Source organism: Microcebus murinus, chromosome 9 (genome assembly GCF_040939455.1).
Source record: "Microcebus murinus isolate Inina chromosome 9, M.murinus_Inina_mat1.0, whole genome shotgun sequence".
In the NCBI taxonomy this organism is placed as follows: domain Eukaryota; kingdom Metazoa; phylum Chordata; class Mammalia; order Primates; family Cheirogaleidae; genus Microcebus; species Microcebus murinus.
In genome coordinates, this window is record NC_134112.1 from 8,603,512 (window position 1) to 8,608,772 (window position 5,261).

The following is a 5,261-nucleotide window of genomic DNA, read 5'->3' on the forward strand; positions in this document are numbered from 1 at the left end:
TTATAGTACTAAATCTTCCAATAGAAATCATTAGAGAACTCAAATCAATAAATTAAATTAAATTCTTATCTAAAGTAACTAGAAAAAGGAGAGTAAAATAAATCCAAAGCACAGAGAAGAGAGGAAATAATAGTATCAGAAATCAATAAAAGTAAATTTAGAAAAGTAATAGGGAAAATAAAAGAAACAAAAAGCAATTTCTTTGAAAAGGTTAATTAAATTACCACATTTCTAGCAAGAAAAATAGGAAAAACAATAAAGAAAACACCATTACCAACCAATATCATCAATGAAACAGAAGATATCACTACAGACCTTGCAGATATCAAAATGATATTAAGAGAATACTACAATGTTACACTCTTAAATATGACAACTTAAATGAAGTGAATTGCTTCCTTAAAAAACAAAAACAGCTCACTAAGTACGAAATAATTAATTTGAATAGTCATATAACTATTAACAAAACAGAATTCACAATTTTAAAATGCCCCAGAAATAGTCTGCAAGTCTACCTTGTTTTCCAGTTGAATTCCAAGAAACATTCACAGGAGTCACACACATTGTGCATAATCTCTCCAGAACATAGAAGAGAAAACATTTTCTACTCATTTTATGAAGCTTGTATTACCTTGATACCAAAATAAAAGATATTATGGAAGTAGAAACTATAGGCCAATATCACTCATTCAGTACTATATAAAAATAATTATACAGCTTTGCGCAGTGGCAGTATCGTAGCCAATGAGGTTTATCCGAGGCGTGATTATTGCTAATTGAAAACTTTTCCCAATACCCCGCCATGACGACTTGCAATATAGTCGGCATTGGCAATTTTTGACGGTCCCCACGGGGACTGGTTAAAAAAAAAAAAAATAATAATAATAATAATTATACAACATGTCCAAGTGGAGTTTATTCCAGAGATATAAGACTGGTTTAATATTTGAAATCAATATGTGAACCAAAAGTAAGTGACTGAGGCAAAAATCTCAATCAATGGAGGTTTATTAAGCCAAAGTTGAGGACATGCCCAGAAAAAACACAAGCCACAGACAATCCTGTGATTGTTTATGTGAGGGGGAATTTGGAATTTTCAGTATTATGTAAATGTCCCTCAGTAGGTGGAAGAATGTCTGAACCTGTATTGTCTCTGTTCTGCACCTGTGAAGATAAACTTATAATTCATTATTAGTGTGGAATCAAATATACTTAAGTTTTAGGAGCTAGGTGTATCCTGCAGACCTAAAGTTACCATTTGCATTCCTTGCATTCCAGCAAGGAATTTCCTTAATGAATGATACATAGGGCCGGTCTTTCACAGGTGCCTGAAGCCTTTATATTTTCTTTTGTATAAGGAGTTGGTGCAATGGTCCTGAGATTTTTATTTTCTTTTATACACTAGCAATGAATAAGTAGACATAGAAATAAATGCAATCCCATCCACAATCATTAAAAAATGAATACTATGTGCAAACCTAACAAAATATATCAGGACTTGTATACTGAAAAGTACACACTGTTGATGAAAGAAATTAAAGAAGATTTAAATAAATAAAGATCATTTTCATGCAATGAGAGACTTAATATAGCAGAGATCTCAATTTTCCTCAAATTGATACACATTTTGAAAGCAATTTCCATGAAAATCACAAAAAGTTATTTTGCATATATATTGTAGACAAGAGCATTTGAAAATTTATTTGGAAATTCAACAGAACCAGAATCACTAAAACAACTTTTAAAAAGACTACAGTGGGAGGACTCAGTCAATCCTGTTTCAAGACTTATTCTATAGCCATAGTAATCAAGACTTTATGGTGTGGTGGAGGGACAGACACATAGGCCAATGGAACAGAGTAGAGAATTTGGGAGCAGACACACAGGAATGTGCCTGACTTTGACAAAGGTGCAAAAAGACAATTCAGTAGAAGCTATAGAGCTTTTTAAATAAACGATGCTGGAGCAATTGAACATCCATAGGGAAAATTATAAACCTTAACCTAAGTCTCACACTTTGCACAAAAATTAACTCAAAATGGATTACAAACTTAAATGTAAGATATAAAACTTTTAGGAAAAATTCACAAGAGAAAGTCTTTGAAGGCCGAGAAGGGCAGAGTGCTGTGCAAAACCCTGGGCCTTCCCAGGTCCCACAGCGGTCACGGGGCCTGTGGCTGGTCATTGCAGAGGTTCATTTGGGGCTAACTGTGAGTCACGTGCTGGGGACAGGGAGGCGAGCAAGACAGATGAGCCCACACTCTAGTGTGCCCTTGGACCTGAGCGTGAGGGAACCCAGTGGGGTGGATTCTGCTTCCCATAAATGTAACGAAATGGGGCAGTGTGGGGGAGTAACTGGGGAAGGGCTGTGACTTTTGAACTGGAACTTTGCTACCTCCTGGGGGTGCATGCTCCAAGAGGAGGTGACAGCTTCCAGGGCAGGAGAAAAGAGAGTATATGGGGTGTTCAGGCCCTGGAGGGGGCTGCAGAGTTTGGAGGCTGGGGCCTGAGAAGGACCATAGTGGGGTGGGCCAGAAGGGTGACCTGGGGGTGTGGCGGGCCCTGCTGTGTCCTGCTGTGTCTGGGAGCCGAGCTCCTTGGATGTGTGAGGAGCACCGGGCTGGCTTCCCTGCCCTGCCGGGGCTCCTGGGCAGGGTCCGCCCCTGGCCTGCCCGCTCCCAGCCGTAGCCTTGCTGACTCCGGGTCCCCTGGAGCCCTGGCCTGATGGGCTCGCTCGCTCGCTCTGGCGTCAGCGCACACTCAGACTGTCTGTGCCCCGCACGTCGTCTCTCCCCGGGCTCTGACACCTGTGCTTTGGTGTCTGTGCTCAGAGCCCTCCAAGGAGCCTCCGTGGCCCGCTCAGTAGGATGTGTGTGGCCGAACAGGGGTTCTTGCCTTCCTTCTATTCAAAATGAAAGATTTCCCAATTTCACCATTTGTTTCTCTGAGAGACCTCAGCCATTCTTTGTGGGGTTTTGTTTGTTTGCTATTGTCTTTTGTTTGTTTGGGATTTTTTTTTTGACAAAATCCTAGGGACTCCTCAGAGATTGTTTAAAGACACCATTCCCGGGGGGAATTGTTTGTCTTGATAATTAAATTTATCCACATTGTACTAATTTGCTAGGGCTGCCATAACAAATGACCACAGCCTTGGTGGCGTAAATAACAAATGCATTCTGTCACAGTCCTGGAGGCCAGAAGCCTGACATCAAGGTGTTGGTTCCTTCTGGGGCTGTGTGGGACTGACTGTCCTGGGCCTCTCTCTAGGTTCTGGGGCCCCGGGCAATCCTCCATGTTCCTCAGCTCACGGCTGCATCACTCCAACCCCTGCCTGCACCTGCACAGGCCCTCCTCCCATGGCGGCCATGGCCTGCAGGTGAGGGCCACTTGGCGGGGTGAGCAGTCTCCATCGGGCCATAATGCAAGACACCACGGCAACCCCTCTGCAGTCCCAGGGGGCTTCCCAGAGCTCGGGAGTAGGGAAGAGGGTGGGCGAAGGGGGAGGGGGCAGCAGGAGATGCCAGGGACTGTCGGGGCTGTGTCTCCGCTCACCAATGCCAGCACACACCGCACACCCACAAACAGCATAGAAACACCACACCCACACACCATGACACACACACAAATACCAAACCATCCACACCACACACACATGACACACACACAGATACCACACCCCGCACCACACACATGCACAAATATAACACCCAGAGCACCCCTGCAACACCACATATCTCATCTGCACATACAAATACCACACTCCACACATCACACATACACACAAACCCTGCATTGCACACACCACACTCACAAATACTACATATCACACATACACACATTCCACACACACATACCCCCACTCCCACCACACACATACACACAACATATCACGTACACACCACACACCCACACCACATGTAGATACATACACCACACCCCAGACCCCACACATCATACACTCACACACACCACACACTCACTTCACACACACCACACTCCCCATAATACCCTTTACTATATCATTTTAATTTGTGATCTATAAATATTATGTATTATAATTACGTGTTAGTGCATTTCATGTATTCAGATGTGCACTGTGACAAATCTCTCACTTCAATAGCGAAGTCACACGGTGACTCCTCAGGTTAGGACAGGACCATCAGGGAGCTCTTGTTACGAGGCTCAAGCGGCAGCATAAATGTGTATGTGGGGCTTTTGCACTAAATCAGCAAGCCCTGTTAGAGCGTTCGTGTGCTCACACATTCCAGCAATGAAATGTGGCTTTCCAAAGGGACAAACACAACGACCTCAGTGTAATTTACAATTTTGCAAAAGACTCCATGCTTCCTGCCCTTCAATGTCTTTTCCTGTGTCTCCCTCATGCTCAGGATAAGTGTCTGGGTGTCACTTTGAGGTCTTGACTCTGAATCCCAGGGCACAGCACAGCACAGCACCCGCAATTCAGGCAGGACACCGTCACCCTGTGCACCCCATGTGCCCAGGACAGCGGCTTACCATGTCCCGGGCAGGACACACTATGACCAGTGGGACAGAGGGGCAGGGCACGGCCAGGTGAGGAAGCATCTGAAAGCCATGCTTAATAAATTTGTACTGGCAAGAAAATGAGGTGCACACATGGGTTCCAGGCAGAACGGTGACCCAGCAAGAAGTTTGGTTAATTCTTTTTGTTATCATTGTTGTATAATCCACATAACGTAAAATTTACCAATCCAACCATTTTTAAGTGTACGGTGGAGTGGCATTAAGTACATCCACATTATTGCACAACCATCACCACCATCCATAGAAATTTTCCATCATCCCAAACAAACTGAAACTGACCCAGTCACACCAACTCTCCATCCTCCCTTCCCCGGTCCCTGGCAGCCCCGTTCTCCTGTCTGTCTCTGTGGATTGGACCACTCCATCCACCTCATATAAATTAAATCATACAGTATTTGTCTTTTAGTGCCTGGCTTATTTCACAAAGCATAATGTCCTGGAGGATTATCCATGTTAAAACTTGTGTCAGAGTCTCCTTCCTTTCTAAAGCTGAGTAATATTCCGTTGTGTATATTTATCACATTTTGTGGCTCCATTTATCCAGCAGTGGACACCCGGATTGCTCCCCTTTTCTGGTCACTGTGAATAATGTTGCCATGAAATTGGGAGTACAACACCTGTTCAAACAGATATTTTATGGATTCTCACCCTACTTCTCCCTGAAGCATTTAAAGTGGTTGACTACCTGTTCGTCTTTT

At 43.7% G+C, this 5,261-nt stretch overlaps 1 non-coding gene across 1 annotated transcript; it reads left to right on the forward strand.

Moving 5' to 3' along the window:
* The first annotated feature begins 715 nt into the window (after positions 1–715).
* On the forward strand, positions 716–856 carry LOC142873108 (U4 spliceosomal RNA). Its single transcript, XR_012921160.1, has one exon. It is a non-coding gene; the product is annotated as a U4 spliceosomal RNA (small nuclear RNA).
* The last annotated feature ends 4,405 nt before the right edge of the window (positions 857–5,261 follow it).